The following is a 27484-nucleotide window of genomic DNA, read 5'->3' as shown; positions in this document are numbered from 1 at the left end:
AAGGCAGACACTTAACGACTGAGCCACCCAGGCGCCCGGATATAGTGGAATTTTTTTAAATGGTTATTATTCTCCGACTCATGTAAACCTTAGGTGTGAGTCCAAGTCTTTCTCATGTAAGTCTACTACAGTATTCTCCATCTAAATTAATAGTAATAGAATAAATTTACTACATACTAAAAGTGACTTTCAATATACAATCAACAAATTATGCAAAATGTAGATGGTGCAGATGATCATGGAAAAAAATTAAATATAATAGCAGTCTTAGGCAAAAGTTTTTCTACCCCCTCCATGTTAGGCACTCCTCTGGCTCCATCAGAGATCTAGCCACCGTCAGTTTTATTCTAAACCAGCTGTTAGAATATTATACTCCAAATTATAAGTAAGCACCTTGATTTTTTCTTCTTTCTAGTGTACTTACATTTAAGAGACTTTGCTTGCTAACCTAAAAATATGTATCAAAAAGACGACATATAGAGCATGTTCTAGAAAAAGGTCCACTTTTGGAGCAGCTTTTCCCAGGCATCAAAATCAAAATGGTATACAAGAAACAGACTCTTAACTATAAAGAACAAACTGATGGTTACCAGAGGGGAGGTGGGTGGGGGGATGGGTTAAACAGGGGGTGGGGCTTAAGGAGTGAGTAGTCATGATGAGCATCAGGTGCTATATGGAACTGCTGAGTCACTATATTGTGCACCTGAAACTAATATTACACTGTATGTTAACTAACTGGAATTTAAATAAATACTTTAAAAAATCAAAATGGTATAGATGTTCTACCTACTTTAGCAGTTATTGGCCATGATTCTATAGGAAAATGTAGATTCAAATAATGTCAGGATTCTGGATCTCAGAATTAACATGTCTCAAGGCCTTGCCAGACACCTAACACAAAGCTAATACATACCCTCAGTGTTGCTGAAATAGAGAGTCAGCTTCAAATTCTTTTTTTCTGGTTTCTTCCCTATGAACAAAATTATAATGCAGAAAATATTCATATCCCTTTTTATTACCCTCTTTCTTTTAAGCCATCACAGATTTCCTTCTTCAAAGTTTTACTTCAAGAGATTTCGCCCAACTCAATATACACAACTCTCACATAGTAGAACAAAAAAGAAGGTAATTTTAAAGATGTTTCACTCTTTTGCAATTGAACCAAAGTTACATTCACCATGTATCCTTAAGAATTAAATTTTTTCTTGAATCCTAGAAAGTTTCTTCTTTTTTGGGAAATCAATGGAGACAGATTTGAGTTTCCTCTAAACATTAGAATGTGTTCTCTCCGTTTGTGTAGTTAATAATAAGAACAATAACTGCCATTTATCTAGAAAGTTAACTGTTTGCCACGCACTATTCTAAAGACTTTTCATGTATTGTCTCATTTAAATGCCTCAGAAATCAGTGAGTTAGATACTATTTATTACTGAAAGACTGGTATAGTATCTTGCATAGGCCTATAGTAGAGTCAGAACCCACACATAAACAGTACAGTTTCACAGCCCATCCAGGGCCTTGCATCACTATTTGAATCCTTTTTCTTTTTCATTTGATTTTTATAACAATTCTGTTAGAAAGTCAAATTTTTATTTTTATTTTTATTTCACAAATGAGAAAAATTAAGCTGAGATATTAAGTGACATGTGAAGTTCTAGACTGCATTTTTCAATACGATACCCATTATGTGGCTATCAAAATTTAGTATTAATTAAAATGTAATAAAATTAAAAACAGTTCCTCAGGTTCACTAGCCACATTTCAAGTGCTCCATAGCCCTTTATGGCTAGGTGGCTATAGTACTGAACAGTGTAGAAATAGAATATTTCCATCATTGCAGAAAATTCTATTGGAAAAAGCTGGTCTCTAAAAATACGTCTTTTGGGCGCCTGGGTGGCTCAGTCGTTAGGTGTCTGCCTTCAGCTCAGGTCACAATCGAAGGGTCCTGGGATCGAGCCCCACATCTGGCTCCTTGCTCAGCGGGAAGCCTGCTTCTCACTTCTCCCACTCCCCCTGCTTGTGTGCCCTCTCTCTCTCTCTGTCTCTCTCTGTGAAATGGATAAATAAAATAAAAATACGTCTTTTGATTCCTTGGACAGAGGCAGGCAGACCTTATCCTTAAAGCCCAAACAAGTTTACTAAGAGAAAATACTTAGGCACCTCAGGAAGCAAGTATAGCATAGACATGGTATTTCTAATACAAAAGAAGAGCAATTTATAGTTCATGTATTTTAATATGGTAATCATTTTAACACTTATAAAAAAAGTAGATAAGGGATTAGAATAGAAAGCAAAAAAATAATCAAGATTATAAAATATAAGAAATTATGTCTCATTCAATATTTTATTTATTTATTTGACAGATAGCGAGAGCAGGAACACAAGCAGGGGAAGTGGGAGAGGGAGAAGGAGGCCTCCCGCCGAGCAGGGAGCCCTATGCGGGGCTGCATCCCAGGACCCCGGGATCATGACCCAAGCCAAAGGCAGACGCCCAGTGACTGAGCCACCCAGGTGCCCCTCTCACACCATAATTTATTCATTAACTTCCAAGGAATCTAGGATGCTTGGGTGGCACAGTTGGTTAAGCGACTGACTCTTGGTTTTGGCTCAGGTCATGATCTCAGGGTTGTGAGATCGAGCCCCGGTTCAGGTTCTGCTTAAGACTCTTTCCTTCTCGGGGCGCCTGGGTGGCTCAGTCGTTAAGCGTCTGCCTTCAGCTCAGGTCATGATCTCAGGGTCCTGGGATCGAGCCCCGCATCGGGCTCCCTGCTCGACGGGAAGCCTGCTTCTCCCTCTCCCACTCCCCCTGCTTGTGTTCCCTCTCTTGCTGTGTCTCTCTCTGTCAAATAAATAAATAACATCTTTAAAAAAAAAAAAAAAAAAAGACTCTTTCCTTCTCCTCTCTCTCTCAAATAAAAATAAATAAATCTTAAAAAAGAAAAACATTCAAGTGATCTAATTTACTCTGTAGAAAAAACTAAACATTGATAATCATATAATATGAACTTCACAATACGTAATTTTACAAGTTATGAAATGATTAAATAACACCTTGCATTGTTACTGGTACAAGTGCAGATCACTAGGAATTCTATAGACTTTAAATAGAGTGCTTCTTTTTTCTAATGAAATCTATGACTTTAAAAGAGAATCCTTTAAATAGATTTTTGTTCTCTTTGTTCAGTACTCAGCTCATTCCTAAACAAAAACACTTGACTATAAATAAGGTGATGTAGGTAGTAATGGCCTTGTCAATAACGTAAGACCCTATTTCCTGGAATAAGTTTTAATTCTGCACAAAATATCTTGCCATTAATTTATGGAAATTGAACTAAAACTAGTAAATACCTTAGTGCTTCATTTTAAAGATAATATAATTGCCCCTTTAATAAAAGCAAATATGTGCAGACTCTACAGACATAAATGAGAATACAAAACAAGGATAAGAAAATGATTCAGTTGTGGACAGGCAAAACTAATTGAAGACACAGAAAATCAAACCAAATCTTGGTAGTGTGAAAGGGGATAACCCAGTGAGGTATGCAGGAAACTCAGTCTCTCAGGAAGAAGGAAATGAGTGGATTCCCTGAGACTAGAACAGGTTAGTACTAAGAAAGCATAGCAAACCATCTATAACCACACCCATTGTCACCTTGCCTAGTGAAAACAAATGAGTTATGTGGAGTCTAAGAGATAGAGAAAGAATGAGAAAGATGGAAACAGAAAAAAGCAGAAAGAGAGAGAGAAATCACCTTCCATTGGGATGAATAGAATTGCCTAGCTATAGCTGAAAGGCCAGACCAGCTCTGTATACCTCTCATTAGCAGAGGCCATGTGAGCCTAAGAAAATGCCCCCATATGGGCAAGTATGAAGGAGAAAGTAACATAGCACACTTCCTTCACCTTCTCATGTATTGGCTCTCCCTACATAAACTGAGCAGCAGCTTGTTTGTGTGTGAGATATGATTCCTGAAAATCAGCAATGAATACATACAAAATACTTAATTTACCACCAGGAAGCATTTGGACTGTACCCTCTCCCCCATTTATTTTCTTGGGAAAATCTTTTGAGCAGAGAAATGAAGGACTACTGAATTTCTCTTCTAAGACAAAAATCATATACTTAAATCTTATCCATCACAGGAACTTAAAATATCAGATATCTTCTTCCAGTTTCTTTTAAGACTATGTTGTAACCTTTGAAAACAGTTTTTCCTACTTTTCACTGCCCCAGAAAAAAAGATCTACAGCGGAATAGTTCTCTTCTAGAGCTACAACAGAATAGTTCTCTTAATCTTTCAAAATTCATACCCTGAAAGTATACAGTGAAAAAAAAAAAATCTACTCTATAAATAAGTCTCTTGAGGAGCTCACCTCCTGCCTAGTTTTTTATTCATTGGAGATAAGCTTTTCATAGACAACTATCAAATCACCCCTGAGCCTCCAGTACTTCATACTAAGAATTTTCTGCATATTTTAACATATTGATTAAGTGCCTACATATTTTCCAATTACTTTGATTACTTTCCAATGATTTAAAGAAAACATCTGTGAAAAAAAAGTGATCATATAATTATTAGTTATCTGTAACAAATTGACTCAAATTTCATTTCTTTGTTTCAAATGTGACAAGGCAATTTGGTTCCATAATTACTAGATAAAAGAAAGTAAACATTTCCTTATTGGAAAGTCAATAAATATGTTTTTTTCTCAATTATGGTTTAAAAATACATCTAAGAGTACAATTGCAAATAAGATGCTTAGCTATGTGTTTTATTAATTTTGCCATTTTTAGTTTTGCAAGCCAGTTTTTCAAAGCGCTGGTGTGTGTATAAAGGGCTTATTTTTGTGGTTTTAATATAATAAGTTTCAACTGATGATTTATTTCATGCAAATAATTAAATACCAAATACAGTATGTGGTGAGTAGAAAATTGCTAATAGAATATGCCTATCAAACCTGAGGAATATTAGAATGTGCATATGGGTTCAGTTCAGTTAACAGAAAAATTGGATTCCAATCATTTACTCTTGATAGCATTTTGCCCTCTGTTCTCGGGTTCACCTGATATAACAGTACAAGACAAGCTATATTTGCAAAATACCACCTGGGAACATGCCTTGCACAAAATCCATTATTTGCTTAACAGTTATATGCATGTTCTGTACATTATTTGAAAAGTCTTCAGGTGCACAGTTGACATGTTACCAGGGGATTCTGCTTCTGCAACTTTTCAATAAAAAATGGCATATCTAAAAATCAGAATATAAGATTTCTGTGGAGTAGTATATCAAAGTAGCTGATTAAAAATGGAATGAGTTTTTACCCTTCATAAATTCCTGTCTAATCTTTATGGAAGTTGAAATACCAATTAGCATTATAATTGTTTGTGGACAGTTAAAAAATAACATTTTCATATTAATCTTTCCTCCATTAAAAAAAAAAAAAAAGACTTTTCCACACCTGCTATTCGGGCTATTATGTACTTTCATTAACTTCTTTTCTTGTCAGGAAAAAAAGATTGTGGCTCTTCTAGTGGTAACAAGGTCCTGAAAACATTACCAATGTTACATAAGCTGATGTGCATTGGGAAGAAAACAAAATTTAGGTGCTGCTATTGGCATTATTATAATGCAGAATAATAAAAAGCCAATCATTTTTTGGCAAATTCTGTCTTGATTATATTTACTTAGTTTCACAATATCCTAAACTATAGCAACAATATTCCACAGACATCTTCAAGAAATGCATATTATTTGGTCACAAAGGGAATTGTATATGAGAGAAGTAAGAGATTATAGCAAGTCTACCACATTTACCATAAGAAATCATCCCCGCAGAAAAAACATTTGACAAAGTACAGCATCCATTCTTGATAAAGACCTACAACAAAGTAGGTTTATAGGGAACATACTTCAACATAATAAAGGCCATATATGAAAAACCCATAGCTAATATCATCCTCAGTGGGGAAAAACTGAGGGCTTTTCCTCTGTGGTCAGGAATAAGATAGGGATGTCCACTATCACCACTTTTTTTTTTTTTTTAAAGATTTTATTTATTTATTAGAGAGACACAGCGAGAGAGGGAACACAAGCAGGGGGAGTGGGAGAGGGAGAAGCAGACTTCCCGCGGAGCAGGGAGCCCGATGCGGGGCTCGATCCCAGGACCTGGAATCATGACCTGAGCCGAAGGCAGACGCTTAACGACTGAGCCACCCAGGCGCCCCCACTATCACCACTTTTATTCAACATAGTACTAGAAGTCTTAGCCACAGCAGTCAGACAACAAAAAGAAATAAAAGGCATCTAAATTGTCAAAGAAGTAAAACCTTCACTATTTGCAAATATCATGATGCCATACATAAAAAACCTGAAAGACTCCACCAAGAAACTACTAGAACTGATAACTTCAGTAAAGTCACAGAATACAAAATCAACATACAGATATCTGTTGCATTTCTGTACATCAATAATGAAACAGAAGAAAGGAAAATTAAGGAATCAGTCCCATTTACAACTGCACCAAAACCAGTAGGATACCTAGGAATAAACCTAACCAAAGAGGTGAAAGGCCTGTACTCTGAAAACTATAAAACACTGATGAAAGAAACTGAAGATGACACAAATAAATGGAAAAACATTCCATGCTCATGGATTGGAAGAACAAATATTGGCAAAATGTTTACATTACCCAAAGCAATCTACACATTGAATCCAATCCCTATCAAAATATCACCAGTATTTTTCACAGAGCTAGAACAAACAATCCTAAAATTTGTATAGAACCACAAAAGACCCTCAAGAGCCAAAGCAATCTTTAAAAAGAAAAGCATCCTGAAACCAATATTACACTGTATGTTAACTAACCAGAATTTAAATAAAAATTTGAGAGAAAAAAAAAAGAGCTGAAGGCATCACAATTCTGGACTTCAAGTTATATTACAAAGCTGTAGTGATCAAAACAGTAAGCTACTGGCACAAAAATAGACACATAGATGAATAGAACAAGATAGAAAACACAGAAAGGAACCCACAACTATATGGTCAATTAATCTTCAACAAAGCAAGAAAGAATATCCAATGGGCAAAAGAATGTCTCTTCAACAAATGGTGTTGGGAAAACTGGATGGCAACATGAGAGAAGAAACTGGACCACTTTCTTACACCATATATAAAAATAAACTCAAAATGGACCTAAATGTGAGACCCGAAACCATAAAAATCGCATAGGAGAACACAGGCAGTGACTTCTTTGACATTGGCATTAGCAACCCTTTTCTAGATATGTTTCATGAGGCAAGGGAAACAACAGCAAAAATAATCTATTGCTTTTGCATGGCAAAGGAAACAATCACACAGCAAAAATAAAAAGCTTCTGCACAGCAAAGGAAACAGTCAACAAAACTAAAAGGCAACCTACAGAATGGGAGAAAATATTTGCAAATGACGTATCTCGTAAAGGGTTAGTATCCAAAATAACAAAAACTCAACACCCCAAAAATGAATAACCCAATTAAAAAAAAAAATAGCTTGTGGACACTGTGCTTATCAATGTTGACTCTTTACAGTCTACCAAAGTTCTTTTTCTATCCTTTGGTCACTAGCATCAGTAAGAAGATTAGTTTTTTTATGCTAATTTTAAAAAGTTTTCATTTAAATTCCAGTTAATATACAGTGTAATATTAGTTTCAGGTGTATAATATGGTGATTCAACACTTCCACACATCACCAGGTGCTCATCACAAGTGCCCTCCTTAATCCCCACCATCTAGTTAACCCATTCCTCCACCCACTTCCCTTCTGGTAACCATCAGTTTGTTCTCTATAGTTAAGGGTCTGTTTCTTGGGTTATTACATGGTCAAGACATAAATGAATGTATCTGAATAATCAAGAGACAAAGACTCTCAATGCCAAGCTCCATTTCTTTGATAGCTATGACTTGCCCTCACTTCCAGCTGTCCACTTCCTAATTTGAGGAAATGTAATTCTACAAGGACCTCTTATCTTTAATTCCGGACGTGTATATAGCATTTGTACATATATCAGTAATACTTAAGTTCTGTAACAGAAGCTTGAAGCTCCCAACATGATGCTGAAGTTAGATAATGATATTTTTGTCTAAACATATTGTAAACTAACAATAATAATCAAGTGATAAGCTTCTGAAAGTTTATCTTTTAGTTTATCTGCTTTGGGGAAACATAATTTATTTTCTACTCTCATCTCCTACCCCAAGGTAAAGATCAGTAATTAATTGAAGTTTACGTCCAAACATCCAAACCTGAAGAGTAAATTCAGTACAGTAATAATTCTTGGCTATATGAACTAGAAATTCCATATGAAGGATATACTGTCCCTTTAGTTTGGACACTGTGGCTCTGATATCTGTATTAAGTATTGAAGAACCAATCAGAGTAGCAGTCATAGAACATGTCATATAATAATCCATTATCAAAAGCTGTTTCATGATGAGAATAGATTTTTGACAGGGAAAACAAATTTTGAAAAGTATTTTCACAAAAGAAGGAGTGAATATAGGGTCTGTTGGTCTCTACTGAGGAGCGAAAACAAAAAGAATCACCCCCAAGAATATAGCCACGATCCCAGCCATCTAATGACAATCTTTGGTGGCTTGCCATTCTGGATAATTTCCAAACAAACACTGTCCAGGGATAAATATTTGGTGCATATATTGGGTACAGCATTTAGCCTTAATAGTCTCCATCATGTTGAACAAGAAGAAAAAGCAGGTCCATGTTAACTGTGTGAATTTCTTTCCCATCAAATGTCTCAAGTATCAGGCATAGCCCTCAAGAAAATGAAGAAGTACTTTAGGAGCAATTATGTATACAATCCATTCATGAGACACCAAAACATTCAGTATGGTACTCAATCTCTATTATTTTGTGCCATAATTTTCAAAAGGAAATTTTTCTATAAGATAATAGAATTTAAAGTCCCCCATCTCTTATCTTTTTAGACTCCATGGGTCCCAGTTACAGAGGACATTGTATAATGTGTATTGGCAGCAAACATACATAATCAGACACACTCCCTAGTTTTTGATGGCTACCTTCTTTGTTGTGAGATGATAACATCAGCTCCCATTTGGATTCAACACCTCCCTCTGCAGGGAACCTCCTTCTATAATCAGAAAGTGACCCTCATTTTTATATGCTCTTCACCAAAAGATAACTGTACTAGAGACTGTATATCCTATAGTCTGTAGATAGCTCATTACTTCATGCCTAGATGACAGAAAATAGCCCATTCAGTTAAGTAAATCAAGCTTCCTGACCTCAATTATGAATAGAAAAATAGAGATGAAATGGACTGTCTTCTTTATTTAAACCATCTTCCTCCACTCTCCATAAGGGCAATACTCTGAAGAAGTACAGTTACGTAGGAATTGCTTTACTGATGACATGGAGGAATTTTTAATTAAAGTGTAATAGGGGAAAAAATTAAAGCTTCTCTTAAAACTTTTCTTATTCCAAAGATAGTCACTTAGAAAATTAAAACCTTCCTGTATTTCCTCTTCTAAACCTCTTTATTCTCCTCTGCCCATTCCCACTACCCCTTGGTTTTCTTTCATAGGCTTTGCTGCACCCTCAAAAAAGCAATGCCTTTTGTAAACATTCTGTGTAATTCTCTACTTGTCTGTTTAGAAATGTCTCCACCATAAAATGGTTTTGCTGCCTGGATCCTTTTCCTTCCTTCTTTGGTTTATTTTCTCAATCTGAGTAATTTAAATTCTCATTAGCCCATTCAAAGTTTTCTCAGAAGAGCAAGATAAATACTGAGAAGGGTCCAGATGATAGGATCTCCTGTCTCATTCTCCTCTCCAGGTTAAGTTGAAGATTGGGCTTTTTAGTGACTGATACCCTATTGGGTTCAGCATTTCCCAGGATAGAATAAACAATATAACCTAAAATGAGAAAGATGTTTTCCAACAGTCATCTACTCTGAAATGCCCTTTGCTCTTCCACAAAATAAATCACAGTACTATGTTGAGTCAAGTTGAAATTATCTCCTCCTTCCTCATTAAGCTTACCAAAATAAGGACATTTTATGGGACGCTTAATTATTCTTCCCTGTGAAATTAGCCATAATTGGAGATGTTCTCCTACTGTCTTTTCTGGAAATATCATCAGTTGTTTTTTAAAGCAGTAAGCTGAAAATTTCTCATACACTACCGAAGACCAGTACTGACAATAAATGTTCATTGAAGAGGAAAACATTGGTGATATTTTGCAAAAATGAAGTAAAATCACTCTATGTAACAATGTAATGAGTTTATCAAAATTTTCTGTTAACTGCGTCTCAGGGGTAATTATTACATACATACTATCTCCATGTTCAAAATCATTAAAACATCTTTTTAGATTATTAAGAAGCTTTTTTAAAATCACAGTAGCTTCTTTGTTTGGTAACTATTTATTAAGTAATTACCTAAAATAAACAATTGCAAATACACTTTTTCATGTCCTATTTACCCAAGATTTATTATTATTTCGTTCCTTGCAATTGTAAAGCTACAAACTAAAGAATATATGGTTAAGCATGAAACAAATTTTAAATTTTCACCAAATTTAATAAAAGGAGAAAATGTGAATTCTAAGGCCAAATGAAAACAAGCACAAGGTATTACTAATTAATAAACCAATACTTATAAAATCCAAAGGAGAAAAAGTGCATTTTAAAGTGTCTAGTCACCAAAAGAAACCTATAATTCAAAGTAACAGAATTTGTAGTATCATTTTATAAACATAGGACTGTATGATAAGTACAAATGTGCTGCAGAGCTAAACCACACTGAAATTTTTATGTGGTTATAAACAGGCTCTAGAGACAGATAGTCTAGGTTCAAATCCCAACACTGCCATTTACTCATTTACTCATTAACTTTGGCAAGTTAAACTCTTTGTGCCTCAGTTTTCTTCTGTAAAGTAGAGATAAATAAGGTTGTTGTAGTGACTATATAGATTTATACATCCAGGCACTTGAAAAGTACTGGGCAAATAGGAACAACTCTATACATGTTTTGTTGTTCTTAGATGTTGTTGCTGTTTTTGCTCTTGCAATACTACATGATATAAAATAATGGAACATACTATTAAATAAACTTTTAGAGAGAAATATACAAGGTTCATCTTTAAATTCTCAAAAAAAAGATCATTGAAAAAAAATACATCATTAATGGCAAATTCTTGATAAGACTTGCCTTTAAAAATAATATTATTTGGGGTGCCTGGGTGGCTCAGTTGGTTAAGTGTGTGACTCTTCATTTCGGCTCAGGTCATGATCCCATGGTCGTGAGATTGAGCCCCTAGTCAGTCTCTGTGCTCAGCATGGAGCCTACTTAAAATTCTCTCTCTCCCTCTCCCTTTGCCCCTCTCCCCTCACTCCCACTCAGTCTTTTTCTCTCTCTCTCTCAAAATAAAAAATGAAAATAAATAAAAATAACATTATCAAATGTAATTACAAGAATAAACATGTGGCATCTCAAGCATTTCGATCTCGTCATTCCTAATCATTCAAGAAGATATAATTATCATGAACAGCAATTGTGGAAAATATGTTTCATTCAAAGAGGACCTAAGATGGATGGAACCAAATTCATCACAGGAGGGTGATGCTGCATGATGCCAGAATTTAACATAATAAAGACAAACCTCGGTGTATACTGAAATAGAAGTTCTAAAGCACACTCACTATAATGCACAATTACTCAAAAGAAGATGAAAAAAAATAGGGCTCAACATTTGGCCAAAATGCTTAAATGCCTCTTCAGGCTACACTGTTAATTAACAAGAACAGCTGATTGTCATAACCAAATGGGGAGTACTCCTTTTTCTTTTTTAAGATTTTATTTATTTATTTGACAGAGAGATAGAGAGCACAAGTAGGCAGAGGCAGGCAGAGGGAGAGGGAGAAGCAGGCTCTCTGCTGAGCAGGGAGCCTGATGCGGGGCTCGATCCCAGGACCCCGGGAACATGACCCGAGCCGAAGGCAGCCGCTTAACCAACTGAGCCACCCAGGTGCCCCTAAATGGGGAGTACTCTTTTACTGAGCCAGAAAGACTATGGTATTTTTCAGCTCATGGACCCAAACACTTTAGCCTTTCAGCTTCTTCTCCCTTATTTATTGAATATTATCTATTCTTCAAAGTCAGTCTCAAAGCCTATGTCCTCACAAAGCATGGAATGATTTCTACCCCCCTCCCCATGGGAAGTCATCTCTCATTTGAATTCATACAGACTTATTTTCTCTTCATCCATTTGTCCCTTATTCTGAGCAGACTTTTACTTTTAGCTAACTTTTTATATGCCTGTTTCTGCTGTAACTAGATAAAATATAATTTCCTTGAGGTCAGAGATACACTTGAATAGGTTCTGTTCCCCTAATTTATCTATGACATCAGATTGAACTGTAACTTCACCAATATGTGTTAAGAAAGGAAAATTTTACTTTTTCATATTAAAAAAGCCTGGAGTTGTTCATTTGAACTTAAATCACAGAATTTTTATTGCAGATGGCTTAATCAATGGTAGTAATGATGTGATCGATATAACAACACAGTCTTCTAATTTTCAGAGTGAGATAAAACATAAAATGAGAAAAAAAGTTGAGCCAGTTGTTATTATAAAGCTTCTTTTATTTTCAAATTATTGCAAAGAAATTCCATTTGGCTTTCCTTAAGCTATTTCTATTGACTTCTTTAACTCATAGATAGATGGCAGCCTTCAAAATTATGCCTGCCTTGTAAGTAGTATTCTGATTCTCTGTCATTCAACCATTAAATGTCCCATTGTCAGATGACAGCCTCAGCAAAACAAATTTAGTATTATATCTGAGCTTGTCATTCTCCTTGCCAAAGGCTTGACCATAAAAGGTGTCTGAATCTGAGCAAGCTACTGAAATTCAGTCAAAATAGAAAGTGTGTATAGGGAGACTGGGGACAATGGGGATCAGAGTGACAGAGAGGGCAGGATTTTAGAACTCCTGCAAAGGTTAGGGACAAATTTCTCACAGATATAATGAAAATAGTTCTGCCTTTTAGTTAGAAATAAAAAGTACAGTGTTGTAATGGTACATAAAATTACATTTAGATAGTCATTATTCAAAAAATGTAGGTTTACTTGGAGCAGTGTGCAACTAATACATAAAAAGATAAGCCGCTGGAATAATTTGCAAAGTCCAACAGTGGACACAAAGTGGGAAGTCTGTATGAGAAAGGCAACATTGTAATAAATGCAGTTAAGATTTTTCTTTCTTTTCTTTGTTGTTTTCTTTTTTAAAGTAAATGGTATTTGGAAATGAGTCATCTGGAGAAAAGTAAGATTCCATCTATAAATCACACTTCTAACACAATAAACTAAAAATAGAATAAAAATTAAATGTAAAGCCTGAAACTATTAGGGATTAGAAGAAAACACGGTAAAATACCTCTATAAACTTAGAGTTGGGGCTCAAAAATCCAGATTCAGTAAAAGAAAAGACGGATAATTGTAATTAGATTTAAAAACCTGTTTGACCAATGAATCATGGAACACTACATCAAAAACTAATGATGTACTGTATGGTGACTAACATAACATAATAAGAAAAATTATTAAAAAAAAAGAACCTGTTTCACAAAAAAAAGAAAAAGATCAAAATCAAAAGACAAAAAAACAAAAAAAAGCATGGTAATATCTGTTGTAGAAAAATAGGAATAATCTTTCTAATATATAAAATTCCTGGAAATAAAAAAAAAATTAACAACTAAACAAAAAAATTATCATATGGAATGAATCGAAATTTCACAGTAAAGGACTACAAATGGTCCTTAAATGAAAATAAAGTTGTTGATCCTAATTTAAAAAAGAAATGTGAATAAAACCTACATGGAATTCTCATTTCCTGTCTATGGGGTGGGCACATATCCAAAATTAGCAGCACACACTGTGGCACTGGCTACAGGGAAACAACTACTCTCCCACTGTTGCTGGAGGGAATGATAAATGGTACAATTCCATAAAGAGCAACTTAATAACAGCAGTATTACAAAAGAACTTACCTATTATCTATGAATAAACCAATATATTTGTAAAATGAATAAACAAGTTATTCCATGCAGCATTGCTTATAATAGCAAAAAGCTAGAAACAACTCAAATGTCCCTCTGTATGTGACTATTTAAATAAACAATGGAAAATTGTCAAAACTAGAATGCCATAGAACTATTATCATAAGAACTTTCTATATGTACTGATAAGTAAATATCTCTATGGTATATCATTAAGTGAAAAAAGCAAGGAGCAGAACAATCTATAGTGTGCTATTTTTTGTATAAGTAAGAGGATAAGAATATATATTCATATTCACTGGCAACTTCATAAATAAAGTGATATGATACACAAAAAGATTTTTAGAAATGTTTAGCTATTGGGGCAGAGGGAAGGAACATTTTTGTGGACGGGAGAAAAACAAGTTTTTCATTGATACAGTTTTATGTTTAAAGAAACATGTGCATACATTGCATATTTTTAAAACATCCAGAATATTAGGGTAGAGAATATAACATAATGTTACCTTAAATAATATTTTAAATATTTTGGTTCATATAGAGGATGGCTAGCTACGGAATTGCTTATAGTCCTCATTTTCATAGTCTTCAAATTCATTCATTGACTAGACACATATAGAACATAGTTAGGGGGAAATGCTTACAAAATCACATCATATTACAAGAAAAGAAAAAATAAGGAGTGTAGTTTTTCATCTTTTGTCAAGACAAAGATTATACCAGTTCTAAGGAGCATCTGTTAAAGCTAATATCCCTATGCTCAAATAGCCTCACTTAAGAGCATCAAAATCACCATGCTAGATATATCCATGGCATTTTGAAATTTTTAAAATACTTCCCTTTCAAATATTTATTTAGTCCTGTGACATAAGCAAGACTAATATAGTTATTTTCACTTTGAAAGGAGAAAAGAGTTGTAATAGAATACCAAAACATCTTAGCCGAGGTCATTTATACAGAATATAGTAGAATCAAGCCATGAAGATAAATCATCTGACTCCAAATTTGCATTTATCAATCATGTCCAATGGCTCTTAACTTCCACGGAATAAAATCCAAGTATATTTGGCCATCACAGAGAGCTCTCCACAGGGGCTCCCATCCATTTTTTCATTGAAGTCATATACATCTGTTACGCCCAATCCCGACTGGGACTTCCTGTTTTTCCACCTTGGATTATTCATTTGTTTGCACCTAGAATGGCTATGGCCTCAATTTACCCACCATTCTACCTCAAATACTATCTTTTTGGTGAAATCTTCACCAGTCACCCACTGTAGTGTTGGTCTTCTTAACTTAGGATATAAACAATACTGTCCTTTATTATCACTTTGCTTGGCATATCTTGTCCATCCTTCTAGATTACTGTGTTGATAAAGTTCACAATTTCTTTATCTTTCTGTTTCCTACAGAGCCATAAACAATTATATTGAGGGTGAATATATATTCAGAAACAATAATGAGAGCCTAAAGAAGAACAGAGTTGAAGACAGAAAAAATAGAAATGGGGAAAATTAGCAATATGGAAAAAATTGATTGTGATTGGATTGATTCAATGTGGGGAGACAGCAAGGAATTAAGGAGGGCTTCTGAAAATAATATATATTAGTGCTTTTAATATAGAGATTATTTGTAAATAAAAGCTGGTTTCAGGAGAACTTGTCAAGTCCAGTTTGAAATGTCTATGAAGTAGTAGAAATACAAGACATAATATCAGGACAAAAGTTCCAGATATAGAGCTGGTTTTCATCTAATAGAGATGATTATTAAAGATGAGGGAATGGATGAGGTCAGAGAAGGAGAGAGTGCACAGAGAGGAAAGAACTTATCCTAGGAAAAGCATGGTATTCTCCTACAAGGATGGAAGGATAAAACAGACTTTTGAAGGAGACAGCTGAGTACTAGGAGAGGTAAAAAGGGAACCACTACATTCTAAGAATTACAAGCTCTAAGAAGTGAGAATCCTTTACAAGGAAGTAGAGGAAGAAGACAACTATGTCGGGGCGCCTGGGTGGCTCAGTTGGTTAAGCGACTGCCTTCAGCTCAGGTCATGATCCTGGAGTCCCAGGATCGAGTCCCGCATCGGACTCCCTGCTCGGCAGGGAGTCTGCTTCTCCCTCTGACCCTCCCCTGTCTCATGCTCTCTCTCTCTAGCTCATTCTCTCTCTCAAATAAATAAATAAAATCTTAAAAAAAAAAAGACAACTATGTCAAATTCCATGCTTCAGGTAGAGTTTTATCAGGGATGTATATGTGTTTGTCTTGTGCACAGAAAAGAGAGAGTGTCCATATAGGCTGATGAAGTTAAATAGGAATCAGTCATAATTGTTACTTACTGGCTACTTTAATAAGTTATTTAAGTTTTACAATGCAATAACAAAACATAGTAGAAAATTTTCTGTGGACTCATTTTCTCACCCTAACTTTTACTGTGAAAAGCTAAGGCTCAGGTGCTGTTAACGTTGGAAGCACCATTTGAGACATAATGCGGCTGGATCATTTTGAGAACACTAAGAAAAATACCAAGTTTATCACTAATACATTTAATGGGGAAACTAGCTTTCCAACTTTTTTGTACATTAATTTTCAGACCTTGCAAGGTCATTATACTTTATTAGTAGTACTTTAAAGACAGACGATGAAAGATTCCATTTGCAGCAAAAGGAGTCTGCTATATTCAGTGTGTTAACATTACTCCAGTAATATAATGGGGGTTACATGTTTCAAGGGGTAAGACTACTTTATAATAAGAGGTGATTTTTTTCCCCATTACCTTTTAAGTAGGTCCTGTTACAGTCTTTTATCACTACAATCTCTGCCCACAACAATGAATGAGAATAACAAACAATTCAGAGAATGAGAAATATGATCAAAAAGAAATATCCCTAACAATATTTATACCTTATTTCAAAGACCTAACATTTTTATTTTTCCCTATGCAATGATTTCTTAAAAGAAAACAATTCACATTTTTAAATGGCTTTTTAATTCAGCCCTTTCAAAATGGAAAGCATGAGATAAGCATGTCTCTTGCATGCATATCTAATCTGCTATTGTTTAGATAAAAAGGCACTTTTAGTCTGAAATGAAATACTTTGATAGAAATCTTCAAATGTGGCTTTTTAAAGCAGAGTTACAATCTTTTCTTAATTCCTGAAGCATAAGGGCACTCACTTTTTATCTATTTATTTATTTATTTTTAAAAATTTTTTAAAGATTTTATTTATTTATTTGACAGAGAGAGACAGAGCAAGAGAAGGAACACAAGCAGGGGGGAGTGAGATAAGGAGAAGCAGGCTTCCCCCTGAGCAGGGAGCCCGATGGGGGCTTGATCCCAGGACCCCGGGATCATGACCTGAGCCGAAGGCAGACATTTAATGACTGAGCCATCCAGGCACCCCAAGGGCACTCACTTTTTAAACAAGTTATATAGGCTTTGAATAGTCCTTTATAGAGAAAAGAGAAAATGACTTGCAGAATATACATACAAATCTAGACTTTGGAAGATACTATTTTTTTTTTTTAATTGGAGATGTAAACAATGTTGGGAAAATGTCTGTGTATCTTTTATTTTCCTTTTTCTTTTTTTTTTAAAGATTTTATTTATTTATTTGCCAGAGAGAGAGCGAGCACAGGCAGGCAGATCAGCAGACAGAGGGAGAGAGAGAAGCGGGCTCCCCGCGGAGCAGGGAGCCCAACTCAGGGCTCATTGATCCCAGCACCCCGGGATCATGACCTGAGCGAAAGGCAGATGCTTAACCGCCAGAGCCACCCAGGTGCCCCATTATTTTCCTTTTTCTTTCTCCTTGCCTCTCCTTTTTGAATTTTTGCCTTCTCTGATTTTCTTTTCAAAATTCATTGTATCTGTGAATCATTCGAGCATTCTTCTGATTCACAAAATTAGAAACTCTGAGATTAGTTTAGACTACTCCTCTCCTTCAACTCACATCCAATTAGTTATCCTGTTCCATTGATTCATTACTTGGAATATCCCTAGGATTGCACCTGTCTTCTCTTTTTGGAGTCACCACTTCATGCACCACCCTAATTCACTTGTTACATTCCTACTTCATTTCTTCTTGCATGGGTGCCAAATTCATCTTCTAAAAATGTAATTTTCGGGTGCCTGGGTGGCTCAGTTGGTTAAGTGACTGCCTTTGGCTAAGGTCATGATCCGGGAGTCCCACATCGGGCTCCCTGCTCAGCAGGGTTTCTGCTTCTCCCTCAGACCCTCTCGTGCTGTCTCTCTCTCCTTCTCTCTCTCAAATAAATAAAATATTTTAAAAAATAAAAATGTAATTTTTATTACTAACCAGTTCAGAAATTATGCTTTTCATGTGTGGAAAAAATAATAGCTCCTGCCACCCATATAATGTACCTTATTTTTCAAACTATTGCAATGTATATCATTTCAGTTTATTTTTACTAGAGAAAATACACATTGTTGGCCTTCATTTACAAGTGAGGAAAACTTAATTTATAGAGCTTAAGTAACTTGACCAGGGATGGAAATTAAAGTGAAGACAAATCTATGACTGGAGTACAGATCCCTTGACTCCTATACTTTGTTCTCTTACCCACCTTACATGCTAAGCTCAACCTTTAGGCTATTCATTCATCTAGTCCTCTTTTACCTAATAGCACCTCTGATTATTATCAGATATTGTCCCATGAACAGATGTTGGGGCTAACAACAAGGGGACTAGCATAGGGAATAGACAATAAAAAGCAGAAATACAAAAGCTCTGTTTGTCATCCCTTTTGTCACCAGAAATCTTTACATTCAAAGCAACAATTGCAGCCAGGTTTATAAACTCAGGTATTTGAAACTGTAACATTCCTGTAAGTTTGATTCTCAGTGCAGGGACAGCTGCCTGGAGAAACTGGGCCTATTGACCTGGGCCACAGAGAGTTGCAATACATCATAGCAGTGTATCACTGTAGGTAAGTGATCTGAAGGGATGGATTTCTAAATTTAAGCTGTGCTTACACTGATTGATATACCAGTCAGATGCTTATCCAAGTTGAGCTGAATATACAGGGACATATCAACATCAACTACATGGCATGGTAGTTTCAATCAAACATACACATGCACGCACGCACATGTACACATACTCAATGGGCTGAAATAACATATGTTTGTAATGAGCTTCCCTGGTATTTTCAGATGATTATTTCACTGAATGGGAAACAAGTTTACGCTCAAATAGAAAAGAAAAGGAGATTTAGGAAGGCTCTATCTTATTTCTGATGAAAATTCCAGACCTGGATTAAAATTTTCTCTGACTAATAAAGAAAACATACCTCAAAGTCTATGAAAAAATGCTTCAAAAATTTGGGGCCAACTACAAAGTTGGACAGCACAGTTCCAAAGACTGCCCTCACTTTTAACACCAACTGCAACTTTGGATCCTCAGTTTCAGTAATTCGGTAGAAGAATTTATAGAATTCAATGAAAGCTATTATACTCATGGTTATAGAGTATTACAGGGAAAGGATACAGTTTAACATGAGCCAAGGAAAGAAGCATATGGGGTGGAGTCCAGGAGAAATACCAAATGCAGAATGGCCATTATCCTTTCCCCATGGAGTCAGAACTCGTTGCTTTCCTGGAATTGATGTGTGACCATACACATAGAGCACAATGAATTGGGCAAGTTTACCAAGCTTTCATGTCCTGAGCTTTTACTGAGGCTTCTTTCACATAGATATGAGTGATTGCCCATACGGTTGATCTCTGTCTCCAGGTCAATGGACACCAAGTGATCCCAAACCCATTCCCTAAATCACAGTGTAAGTCTTTCTGGCATAGTCAGCCCCTGCCCTAAGACTTTATGAGTATATCCAGGCCCTGTCCTAACTCACATCATTAGACTATCCAGTATGACCCAAAGCCCCCAGGCAAACAAAGACATTCCATGTTACTAGGCTTAATGTTCCAAGGGCCCAGAGATTACCACCCAGAAGTTAAGAGCAAAGGCCAGACCTCTTTTAGTGAGGCCAAACTTACTACTACACAGATCCTGTAGTATGAGTCTGAAAGTACATAACAAAAGACAGAGAGGAAGAAAATACATGAAAATATATTTTTTTCAGAAAATGGAAACAAATGTCAGACACATAAAACAAGGTATGCAATATGGCAGCACTTAGCTAAAAAAGAAGCTAGCTGGAAGACAAAGCAGACATACAAAGAAAGTATCAATAGATTACAATTGTAAACCTGAGAGGACATTACAAAATACTTATATTCAATTTAAAGTAGAATTGTTATTGCTAAAAAAAAAAAAATTCATGCAAAATAAGTGAATGAAAGCCTTGAGGAACCTCAAAATGTGGAAGAAGACAAGAAGTAAAAATGATCAGAGAGACTTGGTATTGAGAACAGTATATGGAAATCCAAAATTCAGGTAATTACTGCTTTTGAAGAGTAGAAAAGATGAAATGGAAGCAATTTTCAGAGCAGTTTTAAATTAACAAATAATAATAATAGAATAAAAACTGTCAAGCTATAATAAAAAAAATTAAAATTAAACAAAATATCTTGAATTTTTTAGTTTGAGAAGTTCAGAGCATAACCTAAAAAGACATTAGTAGGCTTAAATTCATTAGGAAAAATAGACCAGTACAGGACTCAGCTGGGAAAAAAATATACCAAATTCACCCACAAAGTTTCTTTCAAATATTCTTTGCAACAATATTTTAAGAAAAAAAATGTTGCATTACCTCTATGGAATTTTGAGTAAAAAAGTTTGCAAAGCCAGAACATATTCATTGTGAAATTATCATTCATTAAAGAATACCAGAGAAAGACATCCATAATAAATTAAGACTTAGGGCGCCTGGGTGGCTCAGTTGGTTAAGCGACTGCTTTCGGCTCAGGTCATGATCCTGGAGTCCCGGGATTGAGTCCCGCATCGGGCTCCCTGCTCGGCAGGGAGTCTGCTTCTCCCTCTGACCCTAACCCCTCTCATGTGCTCTCTCTCTCAAATACATAAATAAAATCTTTGGAAAAAATAAATAAATAAATAAATAAAGACTTAAAACACCACTAAGAAGAGTCATCATGGAAAATTGATTCAGTAACCAAAAAAAAAAAAAAAAAAAGAAGCCCAATTAAAAAGTGGGCAAAGGAATTGAATAGACATATCTCTAAAGAAGACATGCAAATGGTCAACAACTATATGAAAGGATGCTCAACCTCACTAATCAACAGGGAAAAGAAGATCAAAATCATCATATCACTTCACACCTATTTGAATAGCTACTATAAAAAAAACTAGCAGGTAAAAAAATTTGCAAGGATGTGGAAAATTGGAACCCTTATACACTTTTGGTGGGAATGTAGAATGGAATAGCCATTCTATGGTATGAAAATACCCTGAAGCCTCCTCAAAATATTAAAAATAAAGCTATCATGTGACCCAGCAATTCCACTTTTGAGTATATAATCCAAAAGAATTGAAATCAGGATCTCAAAATGTATCTACGCCCCCATGATCGTTGCAGCATTATTCATAATAGCCAAGATATAGAAAGACCCAAATGTCTGATGATGATGAATGGATAATGAAAATGTGGAATTTATACTTAGGGGAATATTATCCAGCATTAATAAAGAAGGAAATCCTGCCATTTGTGACAACATGGATGAACCTGGAGGACGTCATGCTAAGTGAAATAAGCCAGTCACAGAAGGCCAAATATTGCATATTTCTACTTATATGAGGTATCTAAAATAGACAGACTCATAGAAACAGAGAATGATGGTTGTCAGGGGCTGGAGAGATGAGGAAATGGGGAATTGTTTTTCAGTGGGTAGAAAGTTTCTGTTATGCAAGTTGAATAAGTTCTCAAAATCTGTATGACATAGTATCTTTAGTTAATAATACAGTGTTGTGCACTTTACAACACGTTAAGAGAATAGATCTTATAATAACTTCTTACCAAAAACAAAACAAAACAAAAAAAACTTATAAATGAACACAAAGAAGTTTTTGGAGGTAATAGATACGTTTAGTACCTTAGTTGTGGTAATGGTATCATGGGATGCTTATGTCCGAGCCCGTATATATTAAATGTGTGCAATTTTTTGTGTAGATATATACTTCAATAAAGCTGAAAAAAGGTTAAAAGTTTGAGATAATAGAGGCAGTGATCATTAAGCTTATTTAAACCTAGACTTAAAACTAAATAATTGTCCTAAATAAAGTTGGGATACATAATGTAAATTTTAGTTCTTAAAAGAGAATATACACATTGGATGTAATTTCTAAATAGGAAATGATTTGAAAATTTAACCCATATTTTTAAAACAACAGAGAGAGAAAATGAAAACATACTATTATGATTGGTTTAAAAAGATAATTTTCATAGTTAAAATGATTGAGTATCCACTATATTCCAAGATTGCCATGTATTTTTTTCTTCAATAATCTCAACAAATCTGTAAGGTACTTATTGTTATCCCCATCTGTATTAGTTTCTTAGATACTCTGTAACAAAATTACCACAAATCAGGTGGCTTAACACAACGGAATTTATTCTGTCACAGTTATGCACAAAGTCCAAAATCATGGTATTGGCATGGCTGTACTCTGGAGGCTCTAGGGGAGAATCCTCTTCCAGTTGATGGTGGCTGCAAGCTTTCATTGACTTCCTTGGCTAGGGCCGCCTCTCTGTATTGTCTCTGTCTTTACATTGCCTTTTCTCTGTGTTGTGTTTTCTCCTTTTCTGTCTTTTATAAGGACATTTGTCATTGAATTTAGAGCCCACCCAGGTAATTCAGGATGATCTCATCCAAGGTCCTAAATTAAATCTGCAGTGACCATTTGTCCAAATAATGTAACATTCACACAATCTAGGAATTAAGGATGTATCTTTTGGGGGACTACCAGTCAACCCACTACACAATCTTACAGATGAGAAATAGCTCTAAGAGTTTAAATAACTTCTCCAAAGTCAGAGATATAAATGGCATAGGACTTTAACACATAATGTTATTTGTCTTTACCACAATTCTTGAGTTTGAATACTTAAAGGAAGAATACTTTCTTAACATGACACTTTAAAATATCTTAACTAAAATATTTTAATTCATTACCCAACTTGAAGCACTAAAAGCATTTTAATAAAAATCCATATTGATATAAGGATCTGTTATCATCTGTTTGTTATTTCAAAAAGTGTATTGTCTAAAAGGGAAAATTGAATAGAACATTTATCATTAATAAAAATTAGCTGTTTTGTGGTTAATATAAATGTTATAGAATTGCAGTAGGGTTTTTTAAAAAAAATTTATGTATTTATTTTAGAGAGAGAGCTGGAGGAGGGGCAGAGGGAGAGGGAGAGAGTCTTAAGCAGATTCCACGCTGAGTGCAGAGCCCAATGTGGGGCTCAGTCTCACAAACCTGAGATCATGACCTTAGCCAAAACCAAGAGCCGGTCACTTAACCTACTGTGCCACCCAGGTGCCCCAGAATTGTGATAGGGTTTTAAAGAAAAGCTATCCAAATAGTTTTTAAAAGAGTTCAGCAAGAATATTTGCTATAAAACCAATTAAAATAAATTAATAGTTTTTACATAGTCCAGTGCTCAAAACAATTCATCAGCAACCTGTTTGTTACTATCCTATGACAAGACACTGTTCCCTCCAAAATATAAAACATAAATCATTGCACTGCTTCTTTTATCACAGCTGTCTTAATAAAGTCAGCTAAACTAAACAGTGTCCTTAGTTAATTTATATTCTGTGACAAACTTTTTATTTTGTCATGTACAAGTAAATATTTCTCCAACTTGTTCCACTCTTTGGCCCAGTATTGAGTGGCACTGCTATAGACCAACAATAACCAAATTAAAAACCACACAATGGAAAAATTCCATTCATAAGTGGCACAAAAGACAGTAGCTATGTAGGAATAAACTTAGCAAGAAATATGCAAGATATGTAGATGCATCATTTCAAAAGTCTGCTGACACAAAAAAAAAATTGAATAAATGGGGGGAAAAGTGTGTTTCTTAAAATAAGTTGCCCCAGACTGAATTAACTGAACGGTATTCCATTAAATTTCACAAGGGCTTTAAATAAGCTAAATAAAAAAGGTTAAAGGACTGTGCAAAATGTAGATTTCTAAAAATAGAAGATGGATGGTGGTGATGGTTGCATAACAATGAGTGTATTTAATGTCATTGAACTCTACACTTAAAAATGCTCAAAATTGTAAATTTTATGTTATGCATATTTTGCCACAATTAAAGAAATAAATTCTTAAATTCCTAGAATCCCTGTATAACCATTGATCCTTCCTTGTTCAGAAATTTGCTGTAACTGATTCCATCTGCTTTGCTAAGTTCTCCCATCATGGAAAGCAGACATGACCCCGGAGCATTAGAGGCTAAGCAAGAGTAAAAGGCCAATAAAATCACCAGAAATCAGTCCAAACATCTCAGAGTTGTATCACCAACTTCTTTTAAGAAATATTTGGAGGCTTTCTATAATACAAGGAAAAATAAAATTGCATTTGTTTAAGCAACTAAAGTTGAATGGATTCCTAAATGAGTGTGTGTAACACACTGAGAAACACTGATTTAGAAAATCCTTTTTCCAAATCTCTCCAGGGATATAAATTGCAATCTCTGACTTTACAAAGTTGAGAATTAAAGAACAATTGCAGTCTAGTGTTCTTAAAAACAACAATGCTTATACATCTTCCCTTGCCTTTGATCATTAATGTATACCATTAATGTACCATTAATATATTAAAAGTATTATCACCTGAAAGCAGTTATCAGACTTTTTCTAAAGACAGGCCATGTAGTAAATATTGTAGGCTTTGCGAGTCAAATCGTTCCTAGCACAAAAACAGGGACGCCTGGTGGCTCAGTCGGGTTAATTATCGACTCTTGATTTTGGCTCAGGTCATGATCTCAACGTTGTGAGATCATGCCCGAGTAGGGCTCTGCACTCAATGCAGAGTCTGCTTGTCCCTCTCCCTCTCCTCCACCCTCTGTTTGTGCCTTCTCTTTCTTTCTCTCATAAGTAAATAAATCCTTAAAAAGAAAGAAAGAAAGAGAGAGAGAGAGAGAGAGAGAAAGAAAGAAAGAAAGAAAGAAAGAAAGAAAGAAAGAAAGAAAGAAAGAAAGAAAACAGCCATAGACAATTCATAAGAATTAATGAGACAGTGTTCCAAGAAAACCTTAGTTATAAAAATGAGTGCCAGGTCAGTTTTGGCCCAAACCCATAGGTTTCTGATCCCTGTCCTAGAGCATAAGAGCAGTATCTTTCTTCTTGCTTTATCTTGTTAATTTCTCCAACCTCAATGTTTTTTTATTTTTCATTTATTTGTTAGAGAGAGCAGCAGAGGGAAAGGGAGAAACAGACTCCCTGCTGAGCAGGGAGCCCAATGTAGGACTCCATCCCAGGACCCCAGGATCATGACCTGAGCCAAAGGCAGACACTTAACCGACTGAGCCACCCAGGTGCCCCCACCTCAATATTTTAAGCACAAGATGTTTGATTTGAACCTAAAGGTATCACTCTCACTTCTTCCTAATTAATTTCTGCCCTTTATTCTATTGGTCAGAGAAATCTTAAATACAGAAATCTGCTGTCATTTAACTATGGGATCTTGGATTTCCTTTAATTTATAGAAGCTAAATTTATGTTGTTTGACATGCTAGAAGAGTTTTCTGTAAATATTCTTACATATCAAACATTTAATTTTTCAAATGACAATGGAGAGTAATATATGAGCACAAACCTTAATATATTTATTTAAAGTATGGTCTGGCTGACTGTTTAAGTGCCATTAATATCTCTTGTGATTTTACTTAATTCACTTTAAAGTAGTGAGTCAGTATTAAGCATTTTACTATATATATAAATCTATTCAGAAAAACAAGTCTTAAGATAAAGGACAGATGTAAGTATTAATAGCTTCCCTTCGTAGAATTATATTTTCTTCCTCTTATTTTCATGGGAATTGGTTCTTCTGAAAGGTGTGCTTAGTCAAGGGGTAAATAACTACCTCCAGAAACCACATAAATCTTATCTACACTACTTAACATCCTTCAGTGCTCTGGGAACCAATATATTTAAGTTCTGACCCTCAGGTCTTTATGTACTTTGTCCTATCTCTCTGGATTTTTCCTTCCCATCTCATTTTCTCAACTCCATATTGAAGACCTCTGATCTCTGTTTGACACTGCCATAATGAAATCTTGCCCAGAACTTTTTCAAAAGAGATTTTATAAACATTGAAAAAAAATTAGTAGATGAAAAGTAATTTTAATTGTTAAAAATGTTGCATTCAAAAAGATAGGTTATAAAATATTAAAAGAAAGTACATCTTCTTTAAAATACACACACATTAAGTAAGGGAATCCAGTTACATTTCCCAAACTGGTAAAATCACAAAAGCAGGAAGTCCAATATACTCTCACATAATGATTACAAGAAGTGAACTGAAGACTTAGAACAAAGCTGGATCCAGACTTTCCACTGAAATAAAACAGAAGAGCTACAAACAAGAAGATAACTCATACTCAGCATATAAACATTTACTCCTGTTGGGAAATAAGTCTACATTATATGTGAAGTACAGACATCTTTTTTTTCTTTTAAGTTTTTTTTTTAATTTAAAAAGAAATATAAAATAAATATAATGTAAGAAATAAATTTTTTTTTCTGCAGGGAACTAAATATAAAATAGTAAAAGATAAAGCAAAATAATCAAGTAAAGACAGAAGCAACAAGGACATGTTCTAGACCAAGTTAGGAAAGCAAACTGGGAGAGGAGTGGCAGTCAAAAGGCCACTAATATTAAATCATCCACGGGTTAAGATTAAATTCTTAATCGACTCTTAAGCTAGAAGCACCTAATACTTAACATTAAAGCATCGATAAGAAGTACATCAGGTAAAATGACCTTGGTCTAGGTCTTGATATATACAAATTTTACTCTTTTAAAAAAATATATTTTATTTATTTATTTATTTGACAGAGAGAGAGGGAGAGAGCACAAGCAGGGGGAGCGGGAGGCAGAGGGAGAAGGAGAAGCAGGCTCCCCGCTGAGCAGGGAGCCCGATGCAGGGCTCGGTCCCAGGACCCTTGGGATCATGACCTGAGCTGAAGGCAGACGCTTAACTGACTGAGCGACCCAGGAGCCCCTACAAATTTTAAGAATATAACCATCTTAATGAAGTCCCAATAGTTCATTTTTGCCCTTGCTTCCCTTGCCATTTGCAACGATGTGGATGAATCTAGAGGGTATTATGCTAAGCGAAATAAGTCAATCAGAGAAAGACATGTGTCATATGATCTCACTGATATGAGGAATTCTTAATCTCAGGAAACAAACTGAGGGTTGCTGGAGTGGTGGGGGGTGGGAGGGATGGGGTGGCTGG

General features: G+C 35.2%; 1 protein-coding gene across 1 annotated transcript in view; it reads left to right on the top strand.

The window, feature by feature from the left end:
• The window catches only part of LOC145722662 (uncharacterized), a 99721-nt gene that overhangs the window by 25694 nt on the left and 46543 nt on the right, over positions 1 to 27484 (top strand). Inside the window, exon 2 of the mRNA XM_081826612.1 lies at positions 1035 to 1125. The gene's annotated coding sequence lies outside the window, so the exon portion shown is untranslated. The remainder of the gene's footprint in view (positions 1 to 1034; positions 1126 to 27484) is intronic.

Source organism: Leptonychotes weddellii, chromosome 7 (genome assembly GCF_054177405.1).
Source record: "Leptonychotes weddellii isolate Sample4059 chromosome 7, ASM5417740v2, whole genome shotgun sequence".
Lineage (NCBI taxonomy): Eukaryota > Metazoa > Chordata > Mammalia > Carnivora > Phocidae > Leptonychotes > Leptonychotes weddellii.
This window is presented reverse-complemented; position numbering and strand designations above follow the sequence as displayed.